Source organism: Rhinopithecus bieti, unplaced genomic scaffold, assembly GCF_001698545.2.
Source record: "Rhinopithecus bieti isolate Rb0 unplaced genomic scaffold, ASM169854v2 scaffold_36008, whole genome shotgun sequence".
In the NCBI taxonomy this organism is placed as follows: Eukaryota; Metazoa; Chordata; class Mammalia; order Primates; family Cercopithecidae; genus Rhinopithecus; species Rhinopithecus bieti.
Window position 1 is genome coordinate 1383638 of NW_016816204.1, and position 16085 is coordinate 1399722.

At 42.3% G+C, this 16085-nt stretch overlaps 1 protein-coding gene across 1 annotated transcript in view; it reads left to right on the plus strand.

The window, feature by feature from the left end:
* Positions 1-461: 461 nt before the first annotated feature.
* The window catches only part of P4HA1 (prolyl 4-hydroxylase subunit alpha 1), a 94474-nt gene continuing 78850 nt past the window's right edge, over positions 462-16085 (plus strand). Inside the window, exon 1 of the mRNA XM_017854516.1 lies at positions 462-774. The gene's annotated coding sequence lies outside the window, so the exon portion shown is untranslated. The remainder of the gene's footprint in view (positions 775-16085) is intronic.

The window sequence follows — 16085 nt, forward strand, 5'->3', positions numbered from 1 at the left end:
GAATGGCATAACACCTGGAGGTGGAGCTTGCAGTGAGCTGAGATCCGGCCACTGCACTCCAGCCTGGGTCTGACACGCGCGAGACTCCCTCTCAAAAAAAAGAAAAAAAAAAAAAAAAAAAAAAAAAAAAAAAACTAGCCGCGTGGCGGCGGCACCTGTAGTCCCCAGCTACTCGAGGCTGAGGCAGGAGAATGGCATAAAACCCGGAGGCGGAGCTTGTCAGTGGAGCTGAGATCCGCCACTGCGCTCCAGCGCTGGGCGACAGAGCCGAGACTCGTCTCAAAAAAAAAAAAAAAAAAAAAAAATACTTTATTGCTGGTGGCCTCGTCGCTTAGGCCTGACGCGGGCCCTGAAATCAAACAGGCAAACTGAACAGGAGCGGGGAAACCCCGTGGTAACTACGGTAACGGTGGCGGGGCGAGAACCCTGCGCAGGCGCGTTACATCCCAGGCCCGCTTACCCACACCACGGCGGCCGGTCCCACCCACTCCTCTCAGCCTCAGACTCCACGGGCCGGCCACGGGTGGGGGCAACAGGAGGCCCGGGCTTGGCGCCTGCGCAGTCGCCGGAGCGCTGGTGTGATCGAGCTCACGTAGCGAGGGCTGCAGTCGCCTCCTCCCTGGCGCTGCCGTAGCGGCCTAGAAGTTATAAAAGGTCTAACGGGCTCCCTCTGCTGCCCAGTTGCGCCGCCAGCGGGCTGAGGGCAGGAAGTAGCCGCTCCGAGTGGAGGCGACAGGACTGAAGAGCGCGCCGCCCTCCTGTCCCAATTTCAAGGTATGACGCTCCCTCGACCCCGGAGACTGAGGCTGAGGCCACGGGGCAGCCGTGGACCTTCTTGGACGGCTACGGCGATCCATTCCTCCCAGCTGTGGTGGGACTTCTGGGCCGGGGGTTCCCCAGGTTACCACAGCAGCCTCGGTACCTTCCCCTCGGGAGACTCGGCCCCTCTCCCTGCGCCACGCGACTCCCGGCGACCCTGCTCCTTCCTACCCCCCTTGCCACCTCCGTCCTCGGTGCGCCTCGGACCCCTTGGGCTGCTGCAGCCTCAGTCCCCGCCCCACGGACCAGGACTTTCTTGAATTTTCCTTCCTGGGGAGGAATCACCCTGTTGATTTTTTTTTTTCCAAGTTCCCCTGCACCTGGTCCTCCCTAACGAGGCTAAGGGGAACGCGAGCGCGGGGCGTGGGTCTTTGACCGCCACAGCCGCAGATGGTTCGCATGTGGCGGTGGAGAGCGGATTTTAAGGCTTGGAGCTGAATCCGAAACGCGCCAGGCATTTTTGCCCTATCGAAAGTCGCCGGGAGCTGGGGGGACCTCCCCAGAAAGTTCCGGCTGAACTCATCTGTTGCGCGCAGCGGTGCAGTATTAGCAGCCAGACGTAGCCCGGAGCGCCGAGTTTTGTGCTCCTAGCACCAAGGAAGTAGGCTCTCAGGTCACCTCGTCGCCAGGGAAGCTTCCTTCCCTCTTCTTCCCCACAACTTTTTTAAAAAAGAGATAAGAGCTTTTCTCTCAATCTCTGTCTCTGTGTCTCTCTGGCTCTCTCTCCCGAGAATTTGCTGCTTTTAAAAGTCCACATCAGTCCAACAAATTACATGGTTGCGTGAGGATTTTGAGTTGGATTACATGGCTGGCGTCCGGATGTATGTTTCAATGGGGAGGAAGGATGGTATGATAACTATGAGTCTCTTTCTCCTAAATAATCTAATCTGTTGAATACAAATTCAATGTTTAGATGCTAACATCTTACGCGTTCCGGATTGAGTGAAGACTCTTTGAATTTTGCACTGTTTTCTTTAAAAAAGAGTTAAAGAAGCAGCTAAATCCTCTTGTAGGAATTGATCTAAAAGACCAAAGAGACTTGCCAATTTCCACTTAACTGTTTCTGGTTTCTCCGAGAGCGGTGGTTCTTGGACTTTCCCTTGGAATGCACTCGGAGGGGATGAAATAGCCACTACGTGAAGGGGGGAGGGGCAAAGACGTGGCAGCAGTGTTCTTTCATCAATTTTTTACTCTCTTTTTTTAAAGTTCTGGTTAGAAACGTATTTCCCCTTTTAGGTTTAGACGTAGCTTATGAATGAGGCTTGTCTTTTCCTAAAATAATCAGATGAAAAATTCAGTCTGCAAAGCAGGAACATTGGAAGTTAATTTAAACATTTTAAAGGGATTTTTAAAATCAAGTTTCTATGGAGAAAATGGGTATCCTAAGAGGATGTATTCAAGAAGCTGAACGTGAACAACCTCAACTATATTTTATCTTGATTTGAAATGTGAATACACACCCTGTGATTTTTTTTTTAAGCTTGTGAGCGTAATTTAAGAATCTGAAACGTGAACTTCAAATTTTGCTTTTTTCTTTATGTGGGACACAGATTTTATCACTTACCTTTAATAAAAGTCATAGTCAGTTTTGGTTTTGGGATGTTGTGCCTTAAGTCCTGCCATTGTTTTTGATAGCTGATGGCAAATGCCTCTTAGATTTACATAGACTAACTAGGAAAAGGATCATTTCTCTTTTAAATGGGTAGTGCTGTTTTTATTTACATTTTGAAACGAGTTTCATTTTGAAGTACTGAAAACCAGGACTTTGGTAGGAGGATAATTACATTGACCATTTTGTGTTTTGGTAACTTAGATGGTAAAACAGATGAAAAATGTGTACAACTTTTAATTATGCCAAAAAAAAATTAGTGCAAAAGACAAAAGTTTTATATTGTCTGTGTGGTCTGGGTTGTTGCAGATGAATCTTGGCTTTTCAGCAAGCAGCTGTTAACTTTTTCTGTTACTGCAGAGGAAGTTGTATACTGAAAAGCAGTATTTTTCAATATGGCAATTAAGTTCAGACGGCATTTATTCCAGGGATGCAGCAAGAGCTGGGACAGCAATAAGCTTGTGAGCCTTCCTTTCTGTGGAAGGAATGCTTTATTTTACTTAGTAACCAGTTATCAACTAGGATATAATTATTGCTCTTTGACTGACCTGTGAGATACATAATAGTGGTTCTCAAACTATTTTAAGGTCATGAAATCCTTTTGGAATCTGATGGAATCTGTGTTCCTAGGTCAGAAAATGCAAATACACCCTTCATGGAATGTTATATGTCACTTCCTGCTCCCCCACTCAAGTCCATCCATGAACTCTATTATAAGAACCCCTAAAAAAGTAAGAGATGTGAAGCTACTCTTTAAGGGTATCTAGGTGTCTTGAGGCAGTATTGAATATTTCTGAAAATTGATTTGGGCATGTAAGTCTGACTGGACTCGTATATGTGGGTGACCCTAATACATTTTTGCCAAAAGGGTTTTAGCAAAAGTGAATAGGTTGTTAGAATTGTTAAACTGCTAAATTGTGTAGTCTGTAAAAGTATATCACATTGCATGCTCTCTCCTATATATGGTAACTTATCTTTGGTTTTCCATGATGAAAGTGGAACAGGCTTGGAAGTAAACAAAAATAAATTGCACAGGCTTTTGGCATTAAGCTTTATTGCTTTTCTTGCAGTGAGATCTTGAATCTTGTAATTAAACCATAATGTGTTGTGTGTGTACAGATATATGAATATATATAAAAAATCCAAATAAAATGAGTATATGNTTTTGAAACGGAGTCTTGCTCTGTCACCCAGGCTGGAGTGCAGTGGCACAATCTCGGCCCACTGCAAGCTCTGCCTTCCGGGTTCACGCAGTTCTCCTAAGCCTCCCAAGTAGCTGGGACTACAGGTGCCTGCCACCACGCCCAGCTAATTTTTTGTATTTTTAGTAGAGATGGGATTTCAATGTCTTAGCCAGGATGGTGTCAATCTCTTGACCTTGTGATCCACCCTCCTCGGCCTCCCAAAGTGCTGGGATTACAGGTGTGATCACGCCACCGTGCCCGGCCAAAGCTTTGTGTTTCTGTTTAACAAAATTTATTTGTATAAATTGAAGCTGCCCTGTCATTACTTTTTCTCTAGCTGAATAAGTATTATACCTAAACAAAAGCTTTGGCAATTCAAAAGGACTCTCATTTAGGTTACTCCAGCAGTTTTAAACTCTGTGTGATGAAAATATTCTTTTCCTTGTCTTCCATTGGATGATCAGTATGACTGTTAGTATATTTGGTTTGATATTTGCTAAAAATACATTATAGAGATTCAGACTTCTTACCTAGTTGTCAGTGAACGGGTACTATATTGGGACTTCCTCTTCCTCATGTTTAGTGTTTCGTAAAAATGTGTCCATATTTTGTTTGTTTATTCATTTCTTAAATAGTAATATTATGTGGAATTAGTACACTCAACCTTTCTCTCTCTCTCTTTTTTTTTTTTTTTAAAGAGAGAGGATCTTGCTCTGTTGCCCAGGACGGAGTACAGTGGCGTGATCATAGCTCACTGAAGCCTTAAACTCCTGGGCTCAAGCAATCCTTCTTCTGCCTCAGCCTCCAGGTGTAGCTCGGGGTCCAGGTGCACACCACCATGCCTAGCTAATTTTTTAATTTTTTATAGAAATGGGATCTTGCTCTGTTGACCAGGCTAGTCTTGAACTCCTGGCCTCAAGTGATTCTCCCATCTGCCCCACAAAGTGTTGGGATTATAGGCGTGAGCCACCATGCCTGGTCATCCTTACTCTCTTGTTGGACACTTGAGCTGTTTCTCCATTATAAGTAGTGCAAAGAGAGGACTGTAATTTAGTGGTTTATTTTATCAACCTGTATAACTACAGTAAACTTTAACCAATTTTTTAATTTTTAAATTTATATTTAAATTTTTTTTTAGAGACAGGGCGTTACTATGTTGCTCAGGCATGGTGGCTAACGCCTGTAATCCCAGCACTTTGGAAGGCTAAAGCAGGAGGATCACTTGAGGCCAGGAGTTCAAGACCAGCCTGGTCAGCATAGTGAGCCCCCATCTCTTTACAAAAATAATTTTTTTTGATTAATGGGGCATGAGGTTACACACATCTGTAGTGTAACTACTTGGGAGGCTGAGTTGGGAGGATTGCATGAGCCCAAGAGTTGGAAGCTGCAGTGAGCTATGATAGCACCATTGCACTCTCGCCTGGTAATAGTGCAAGACCCTGTCTCTTAAAAAAAAAAAAAAAAAGGCATTTACAATATGCCCAGTAGACTGTAGGAGAATCAAGAATGATGAGAAATGTTTCATAGAGAAGTAGGTCATAAAAAGTACATGATGTATCACCATGTGGCTAACATTTTACTAGATATTAAATTTGTAGCACTGAATGGAAATGCACATCTAGATTCACATCCTCTGCAACCACTAATTCATTTATCCCTATTGTAGTATATATGTTCTTATTTTGTCTGTCTTTACCTCAACTTGAGAAATTGGATCTGGCATTAGAATAGAGAGAGAACTGAAGGCTAGAAAGAGAAGGGGTAGACTGGGGTAAATAAAAGTGGAATTTTGGCAGAATAGCCTTGGGATGGATGAAGCTGAGTATACCTGGGCCTCAGAGCAATAATCCATTTGTTAGGAGGAAAGGGACTGCTAAAGCTAGCTTTTGAGTATTTTACTCTGACCTGAGTGGGCTTGGTCTGAATAGCTCATATTCAGAGATAGAGTATATTTAACTTTTTTGTACTAAGAATAGTATTTGAGTAATGCTATAGGTACATATGAGAATTTGGCCTTCATCTCTGCAGAGTCAGTTAAACACAAGTTTCTCTAGATATTTCCATTACAGGAATCAAAGTTCTTTGATTTTTGGAACTTCAGTAAAACCCAAGAATAAATAGCCGAGAACTATCATTGGAGAAAAGATAGACATACAGATCAATTGAACAAAATAGAGAATCTAGTCACACAAAAATTGTCAGTTCATTTTGAAACAGTGTAAGGGCAATTCAATAGAGGATAGTATGGAACAGTTGAATATTCATATGCAAAGGAAAACAAGAATCTTTGTTTTATTTGGACACCAAGTATCCACTGTTGGACACTGAGCAGTCCCTTGCCCAGGAATTTATATGAATATAGGTACAAATGACATGAATCCACCAATGGATATGAAATAAAGTTTACTTACACGGTAAACAGCAAAAGGATTCCTCAAGGTCAAGGACTTAGGTTTAGTCCAGAATGAAGCAAAAGTGAAACAGGGTGGGTGGCTTTGGTTTTCATTGTGACCCGAAGGTGGAAATTGTTTGATGGTTCCCATGTGTGGTATTTACATGGTTTCAGCTTCACACCAATACCAAGGGAGGGAATACCTGGGCTTTCTTAGACTTACCCAGATGTGGGACAAAAGGGAGAGAGGTGTGGGACTTGAAAGCAATCTGCACTCAAACATCAAAATGAAATCTTTTTCTTTATTAGAGCTTTAATCTGTACTTCACACTCTATGCAAAAATTAGTTCAAAATGGTTCATAGGCTGGGTCTGGTCGCTCACATTTGTAATCACAGCATTTTGGGAGGTTGAGGCAGGAGGATTGCTTGAGCACAGGAGTTTGAAACTAGCCTTGGCGATAGAGTGAGACCCATTTCTATTTTAAACAGGTTCATAGATTGTGAAGTAAAATGTACACCTATAAAATATTTGAAAGAAAACATAGGGAAAATATATATATATATATATTTTTTGAGACAGAGTCTCGCTCTGTCATCCAGGCTGGAGTGCAGTGGCGGGATCTCGGCTCACTGCAAGCTCTGCCTCCCAAGCTCACACCATTCTCCTGCCTCAGCCTCCTGAGTAGCTGGGACTACTGGCGTCCACCACCACACCCGGCTAATTTTTTGTATTTTTAGTAGAGACGGCGTTTCACTGTGTTAGCCAGGATGGTCTCGATCTCCTGACCTCGTGCCCCCCCCGCCTCGGCCTCCCAAAGTGCTGGGATTACAGGCATGAGCCACCGTGCCTGGCCGGACAAAAATACTTTTTTTTTTTTGAGACAGAGTCTCGCTCTGTCGCCCAGGCTGGAGTGCAGTGGCCAGATCTCAGCTCACTGCGAGCTCCGCCTCCCGGGTTTACGCCATTCTCCCGCCTCAGCCTCCCGAGTAGCTGGGACTACAGGGGCCCGCCACCTCGCCCGGCTAGTTTTTTGTATTTTTTAGTAGAGACGGGGTTTCACCGTATTAGCCAGGATGGTCACGATTTCCTGACCTCATGATCTGCCCATCTCGGCCTCCCAAAGTGCTGGGATTACAGGCTTGAGCCACCGCGCCCGGCTGACAAAAATATTTTTGACCATGGGTCAGGCAGAGATTTCTTGAACATGATACCGAGAACATGATTCATAAATGAGCAAACTGATAAATTAGACTTCATCAAAATTAAGAACTTCTGTTCTTCCAAACACTCTGTTGAGAGAATAAAAAGACTTCACAGACTGGGAGAAAATATTCCCCATCACATATCTGACCAAAAATAGACTGTATAAGGAACTCAAAGCTGGGCATGGTGGCTCACTTCTGTAATGCCAGCACTTTGGGAGGCCAAGACTGGAGGATTGCTTGAAAGTCCAGGAGTTTGAGACCAGCCTGGGCAACATAGTGAGACCCCATCTCTATTAAAAAAAATTCAGTAAGTAAACAACTTAATTTAAAAGAGCAAAAGATTTGAGTAGACACTATGCAGGAAGGTGTATGAACAGCAGATAAACACCCCAAAAGGTGTTAAACATAGGCCGGACATGGTGGCTCATGCCTGTAATCCCAGAACTTTGGGAGGCTGAGGTGGGCAGATCACCTGAGGTTAGGAGTTCAAGACCAGCCCTGCCAACATAGCGAAACCCTGTCTCTACTAAAGTACAAGATTAAATTAGATGTGGTGGCACGTGCCTGTAATCCCAGCTACCTGGGAGACTGAGACACGAGAATCACTTGAACCCAGGAGGCGGAGGTTGCAGTGAGACAAGGTTGTGCCACTGCATTCCAGCCTGGGTGACAGAGTGAGACTCTGTCTCAAAAATAAAAAATAAAAAGGCATTAAACATCATTAGTAATGTAGAATTGCAAATTAAACCCATAATGAGATACCACTATATGTCTATTGTGAAAATTAAGATATTAAGAGAAACTAAGGAAAAAACGGCAATACAAAATGCTGGTAAGAATGTAGAGCAATGGAAACTTTCTTCCTTTGCTGTTGGGAGGGCAAATAGTATAGCTACTGTGGAGAAATGTTTGGCAGTTTTTTATGAAGGTAAATATACACTTGTAATATTACCCAACATTCCCACTCCTAGGTATTTACCCAAGTGAAATGAGAACTTAGGTTGACTTCCTTTTTTTTGAGATGGAGTCTCACTCTCTTGCCCAGGCTGGAGTGCAGTGACACAATATCGGCTCACTGCAACCTCCGCCTCCTGGGTTCAAGCAGTTCTCCTGCCTCAGCCTCCCGATTAGCTGGGATTTACAGGCACGTGCCACCACGCCCGGCTAATTTTTGTATTTTTAGTAGAGATGGAGTTTCGCCATGTTGGCCAGGTTGGTCTTGAACTCCTGATCTCAAGTAATCTGCCTGCCTCGGCCTCACAGAGTGCCAGGATTACAGGCGTGAGCCACCGCTCCCAGCCTGTTTTCTTTTTAATTTTTAAAAACAGCTTTATTGAGTAATAATTCTTGTACCATACAATTTTCCCTTTGAAGTATGCATTTCAGTGACTTTTAATATATTCACAGTTTTGTTACCACAACAATCAATTTTAAAACATTTATTTCACTCCAAAAAGAAACCCCAGACCCAGTAGCAGTCACTCCCATTGTCTCTTGCCTAGTCCTGGGCAACTACTAATCTACTTTTTGTCTCTAGAGATTGTTTTACTTAATGTTTTCAAGGTTCATTTGTGTTGTAACATATATCATCAGTACTTCATTTCTGTTTATAGCCAAATAATATTCCATTGTACGGATAGAACCACACTTTGTTTACCCACTAATGGATATTTGGGTTATTTCCACCCTTTCGGCTATTATGAATAATGCTGCTGCCATGAACATTCATGTACAAGTTTTTGTGTGGACGTGCGTTCTCATTTCTTTTGGGTATAGACCTATGAGTGAAATATCTGGGCCATATGGTTACTCTGTTTAGCTTTTTTGAGGAACTAAACTGTTTTCCAGACCAACTGCCTCTTTTTACATTTCTACCAGCAATGTATCAGAGTTCCAGTTTCTCCCTGTCCTTGTCAATACTTGTAATTGTGTGTCATTTTTTGTTTTAAAGAGATGAAGTCTCACTGTGTTGCCCAGGTTGGAGTACAGTGGCCATTCTCAAGTGCAATCATAGTGCACTTATATGCTCAAACTCCTAGACTCCAGTGATCCTCCTGCCTCAGTCTCCCAAGTAGATGGAACTACAGGTGTATGCCACTGTACCCACTAATCATTTTTTACTGTAGCTATCAAAGTGACAGTGAAGTGGTATCTCATTGTGAAATTGATTTGCATTTTCATAGTGATGAATGATGTTGAACATCTTCTCATGTACTTGCCCCTTTGGAGAAATGTCTATTCAAATCTTTTGCCCATTAAAAAAAAAATTACTGGCCCGGTGCGGTGGCTCACAACTGTAATCCCAGCACTTTGGGAGGCCAAGGTGGGCAGATCACCTGAGGTCGGGAGTTTGAGACCAGCCCGACCAACATGGAGAAACCCCATCTCTACTAAAAATACAAAATTAGCCAGGCCTGGTGGCTCGCCCCTGTAATCCCAGCTACTCGGGAGGCTGAGGCAGGAGAATCGCTTGAACCCAGGAGGTGGAGGTTGCAGTGAGCTGAGATTGTGCCATTGCACTCCAGCGTGGGCAACAAGAGCAAAACTCTGTGTCAAAANGCAGGGGGACTTGCAGGGGATACCACTGTCTCTAGCTCATGGCTCATACTGCTAAGACAGTAAAAGAAAAACATAGATGAAACGGCCCTTGTCTTCTCAGAGCTTAACTTTTTAGTCTGGGAGACAAAATAGACTGCATATAACTGCATATTCTGTGTGTGAATTCAGAATTCAGAATAAGTAAAGGTCAGATGTTTGGGAGCAGTCAAAGAAGCCTTCACAAGCAGAGAGCTTTCTGGCCAGGTGCGGTGGCTCACCCCTGTAATCCCAGCACTTTGGGAGGCCAAGGTGGGCAGATCACCTGAGGTCGGGAGTTTGAGACCAGCCCGACCAACATGGAGAAACCCCATCTCTACTAAAAATACAAAATTAGCCAGGCCTGGTGGCTTGTGCCTGTAATCCCAGCTACTCGGGAGGCTGAGGCAGGAGAATCGCTTGAACCCAGGAGGTGGAGGTTGCAGTGAGCTGAGATTGTGCCATTGCACTCCAGCGTGGGCAACAAGAGCAAAACTCTGTCTCAAAAAAAAAAAAAAAAAAAAAAAAATTGAGTTCTGAGTTCTTTATATATTTGGATTCTAAACCTGATACTATCAGAAATGTGATTTGCAAATACTTTTTTATGTTGTCTTCACTTTCTTGAAGCACAGCAGTTTTAGATTTTGACAAAGTTCAATTTGTTTATTTCTTTGGCTTCTTGTGCTTTAGGTGTCATATCTAAGAAACTGTTGCCTAAGTGTTATGATTAATTGCCTAATCCAAAGTTATGAAGATAATTTCTTTTTTTTTAGTGAGATGGACTCACTCTGTCGCCCAGACTGGAGTGCAGTGGCACAATCATGGCTTATAGTACCCTCTGCCTCCTGGGCTCAAGCAATCCTTCCACCTCAGCCTCCTGAGTTGCTGGGACTGCAGGAGCATGCCACCATGCCTGGCTAATATTTGTGTTTTTTTGTAAAGATTGAGTTTCACCATGTTGCCAAGGCTGGTCTTGAACTCTTGAGCTTAAGTGATCCTTCCATCTTGGCCTCCCAAAGTGCTGGGATTACACCTCGGTGGCATGAACTACCAAGCCTGGCCAGTTTATTGTCTTAAACTTCAAAATGGTCTTAATGTGTTAATTTTAGGGCAAATTTAAAGTTTTCTTGTTTATTCCCAGGTAATTAAGTGTTGTGTTGCAAATTAGCTTTTTAAAATTGTTTCCTGTGATTGGTTATTGTTTGTATATAACGGTCGTTTTCTAAAGAGAATGCCAGTTTTTTCCCTCAAATAATCATTTTTCAAGTAGTATAACTGCTGTGTAAAATTCATTCTTGGGCTGGGCACGGTGCCTCATACCTGTAATCCCAGCACATTGGGAAGCTCAGGTAGGAAGACTACTTGAGTCCAGGAGTTGGAGACCAGCCTGGGCAACATAAGGAGATCCCAACTCTACAAGAAATAAAATAAATTTAAAAAATTGACCGGTCATGATGGCACAAGCCTGTAGTCCAAGCTACTCAGGAATCTGAGGTGGAAGGAATCACTTGAGCCCTGGAGGTCAAGGCTGCAGTGAACTGTGATTGCTCCACTGCACTCCAGACTGGGCAACAGAGCCGGACCCTGTCTCTGAAACAATACAATTAGTCTTGAATGAAGTTTCATGAAAACTGCTGAATTTGGAATTGTATGCCTTACTTACTTCACTTCATAATTTATATTTAAGTTTAAGAAATCTAAAATGCATATTGTACAAACAAAACTTTTTTTTTTTTTGAGACGGAGTCTCGCTCTGTCACCCAGGCTGGAGTACAGTGGCGCAATCTCAGCTCACTGCAACCTCCGCCTCCTGGGTTCAAGTGATTCTCCTGCCTCATCCTCCTGAGTAGCTGGGATTACGGGCGCCTGCCACCATGCCCGGCTAATTTTTGTATTTTTGGTAGAGATGGGGTTTTACCATGTTGGCCAGGCTAGTCCTTGAACTCCTTACCTCAGGTGATCCATCCACCTTGGCCTCCCAAAGTGCTGGGATTACAGGCGTGAGCCACCGCACCTGTCCTTACTGTTATTTTTATGGGTACAGAGTCTCTGTCACCCAGGCTAAAGTGCGGTAGCCCATTCATGGCCCACTGCAGCCTCTACTTCCCAGGTTCAAGTGATCCTCCAGCCTCAACCTACTGAGTAGCTGGGACTACCACCACACCTGGCTATTTAAATTTTTTTTTTATAGAATTGGGGTTTCCTTGTGTTGCCCAGGCTGGTTTCAAACTCCTGGCCTCCAGTGATCCTCCCACCTTAGCCTCCCAATATGTTGGGATTACAGGCATGAGCTACTGCACCCAGTTTAGGCTTAAGTATCTTTGAAAAAGAGAAAGTGAAATGTAGAGGCTTATAGAACTAGAAAATGGAACATGCTCAAAACCTTATATTATTTGTTAGTTACTCTTTTGTTAGAGAGTAATTAACTACTTCTTAAAAGGTTTAGGGTATCTTAATATGAGAGTTAATGCTTTAGGTTTATTATTTTGTATAAAGTTAATTTTTTTGTTACTATAAAAATGTATTATAGGAGGTCTGGAAAATACAGAGATATAGAAGAAAATTACCAGCCGGGTGTGATGGCTCACGCCTGTAATCCCAGCACTTTGGGAGGCCGAGGCGGGCAGATCACGTGAGGTCAGGAGTTCGAGACCAGCCTGGCCAACATGGCAAAACCCCGTCTGTACTAAAAATACAAAAATTAGCCAGGCATGTTGCCAGGTGCCTATAATCCCAGCTACTTGGGAGGCTGAAGCAGGAGAATCGCTTTAACCCGGGAGACAGAGGTGGCAGTGAGCCAAGACTGCGCTACTACACTCCAGTCTGGGCAACAGAATGAGACTCTGTCCCCTCAAAAAAAAAAAAAAAAAAAAGAAAAAGAAAATTATCTACTGGTTTTGCCTAACCCAGAGACAATTACACTTTGGTAATTTCCCTGCATATGTTCTTTGCATAGTTATGACCATAATTATGACATTTAATATTTGTTCTTTGTTTTGACCAGTGTTAATTTATTTATAAACTTTGTGTTGTGGGTAATGAACAAAACATAATTCTTAGTATAGTTCCACCAAGGTTGTATGATAATTTTTAAATTCCTTTGCTTTTTCATTTAACTCTACAAGTTAAAGGATGTGTTCATTTTAAAGTTTCTTCGCATATAACAACATTAAATAATTTGCCTTGTTATTGTTAACTGATCTGGGCAAAAAATGATGGTCCTTATGTCATTAATTACTAACAAGTTTGAGTGCATGTTTTTGTTGAGGCTGAAACAACTTTTGCCCCTTTTTTGTGAGTTCCAAATTCTTTATCCACTTGTCAGTTAACATCTAGTGCCTTCTTTTGATGTTGTAATGAGCTCCTTAAAAAGTGTCTTTTTCTTTTTTTTTTTTTTTTTTTTTTTTTGAGGGCGGAGTCTCGCTCTGTCAACCCGACAGGGTGCAGTGGCCCGGATCTCAGCTCAAATGCGCAAGCTCCGCCCTCCCGGGTTTACCCTTCTCCTGCCTCAGCCTCCCGAGTAGCTGGACTACAGGCCCGCCCGCCACTCGGCCGGACTAGTTTTTGTAATTTTTAGTAGAGACGGGTTCAACCGTGTAGCCAGGTGGTCCTCGTCTCCTGACCCGTGCATCCCGCCCCGTTCGCCTCCCAAATCATGGGATTACAGCTTGAGCCACTGTGCCCGGCCCAAAAGTTGGTCTATTTCTTTTAATGATTTTCTAGTTTGAGTTTTAAAGGTTTTTTTTTTTTTTCCCACACATAAGCTTATTTTGTGTATTCAAATTCCATCTGGCTTTTGATAGGTTGTTTTCTTTCTCTCTCTTTTTTTTTTTTTTTGAGATGAGGTCTCACTTTGTTGTCCAGGCTGGAGAGCAGTGACAAGATCATGGCTCACTGCAGCCTTAACCTCCTGGTCTCAAGTGATCCTCCTGCGTTAGCCTCCCAAGTAGCTGGGACCACAGGTGTATGCCACCATGCCCAGCTAATTTTTTGATTTTTTTTTTTTGTAGAGATGAGGTCTTGCTATGTTGCCCAGTCTGGTCTCAAACTCCTGAGCTCAAGCGATCCTCTTGCCTTGGCCTCCCAAAGTACTGGGATTACAGGTATGAACCACTGTGCCCTGGCATTTTCTTATTTTTAAGTTTAGAAATTCTCTGCTTTTAGAGATCTGATAACTATTCTGTTGTTGCTGTTTGTTTTACTTTGTTGTGTTGATTATAACTATGTAATCCATCTAGAATTTATTTTGAAACATGATGTACGGTAAAGATACTTATTCTTTCTATGATTGTTTTGAATTTTTACATAGGCTCTGTCATTCTTAAAATATTTTCATGCTATTTGAAGAAAATACTATCTTAAGCTGGTTATTTTTAGTTATTTCTGTAGGCTAATGGTTTTTAATTCCTTGTGAGATTTAAGGACAATGAGAGATGACAAAAAACTTTAGTGACAATATGTTTTAACAATGGCAAAATAACCTGTTTTCTGACAAATCTAAACTCTCTTATCAGAGTTAAAAGTTTAGACAACATTTGTGATTAGCCTTCTGTTAGTGCAGTGAAAACATTTGTATTTTCTGCAAATAGCATTTATCCATGAAGAAAATTAGAATAGAAATCTGTTCAAATGGAAAATTCTAGACTCTTCAGACAGCTCAGGCTTTTCAAAAAGCCCTGTGCTTTGGCAGGAGCCCAGGATAGGAAGTGTCTACATCTGCTACATTCTAGAAGCCTTCCCCAAATCACTGTAACGTAGCCAAAAGAGCAGTGTATTTCATTACTTTGTGGTTCTGGAAATATCTGGAAGTTTGCCGCAAACTCGAGGGAGGAGACTAAGGAGTACTTCCAATTTTTGTGGTGATCTGTTTTTATTGAGATTCAAGTTAGGGGACGGTGGGGTTATTTTTTAGCTCTTGTAGAATGGGGAGTTTTCAGTTTGAACTTGAGCCTTTTGGTTTAGCTCATGTCACATAGGAAGACGAGTCAGAGGGGCCTGCACAAAGAGAAACAGGTTGACAAGTCAGTTTAACCAATGGGAGCCTGTTACTGAAGCAAACTATATTGTAATGGTAACTTATTCTCCTGTAAAGTAATAAGAAAGACAAAGTTCATGTTTGTAGGGGAGAAGGAGCAAGAGAAGAGTGCTAGCAGGGCATCTGAGAAAGTGAGGTAAAGCCTTTCTGTTGGTTAGTTTATATCCTCATTTGCCGTGAAGAATCCTCACTAGAAAAGACAGTGCTACCATGGATATAGAGCAAAAACACAAATGGGCTTTGCTGCCAGATTTAAAAAAAGAAAGAATAGAGGCCACAGACATGTCTTAGGCTAAGTTTTTTTTTTTTTTTTTTTTTTTTTTTTACATAGAACACAGTTGATAAGAGAAACAAAACTGAAGTCTGGGTCCTTTGAGAGAAAATACTTGTTTAAATGGACATGGCTATTTATTCATTTTGGATGCTCTACAACTTAAAAAAAAAAAAAAAAAAGACATGCGCAGTGGTGCAGACCTGTATTTCCAGCTACTCAGGAGGCTGAGGTGGGAGGATCATTTGAGCCCAGGAGTTTGAGTTCAACTTGGACAACATAGCAAGACCCCTGTCTCTTAAAAAACCAAACCAAGAGAACAGTGTCATTGCAATATAATTCATATACCTTATAATTCACCCATTTAGTATTCATGATTCAATGGTTTTTAGTACTTTCACAGAGTCATTCCACCATCAGTCAGTCACCACAGTCAATTTTATTTCATTTATTCATTTTTTTTAGAGATGGGGTCTTACTATCTTGCCCAAGCTGGCTTTGAATTCCTGGGTTCAAGTGATCCTCCTGCCTCAGTCTCCCAAGTAGCTGGGACTCCAGGCACCTGCTACTGTGCCTGGCCAGTCAATTTTAGAACATTTTATTGCCCCCAAATCTACAACTTTTGATTGAGTTTATTTTAAAAAGTTAAGTTATAGGAAAAAGATGGGCTGGGTGCCATGGCTCATGCACCAGCCCATCCACCCAAAACTTTGGGAGGATGAGGCGGGCGGGTCACCTGAGGTCAGGAGTTTGAGACTGTCTCAAAAATACATATATAATATATATATATGAAAAAGATGGAACAAATTAGGAATTTTAAGGATTAATCAGCTCTGAAATCTTTTTCCTTTAAAATATATTCTAACATTTTGAAAATGTATTGGTAATTTTTAATATTTAAATAGATAAGTTGGTATATTTTTATGGGAAATTCATGGGATAGGTCCAAATCACAGAGAAAACTTGTTTTTCAGGCTATACAAAAAAACCACCT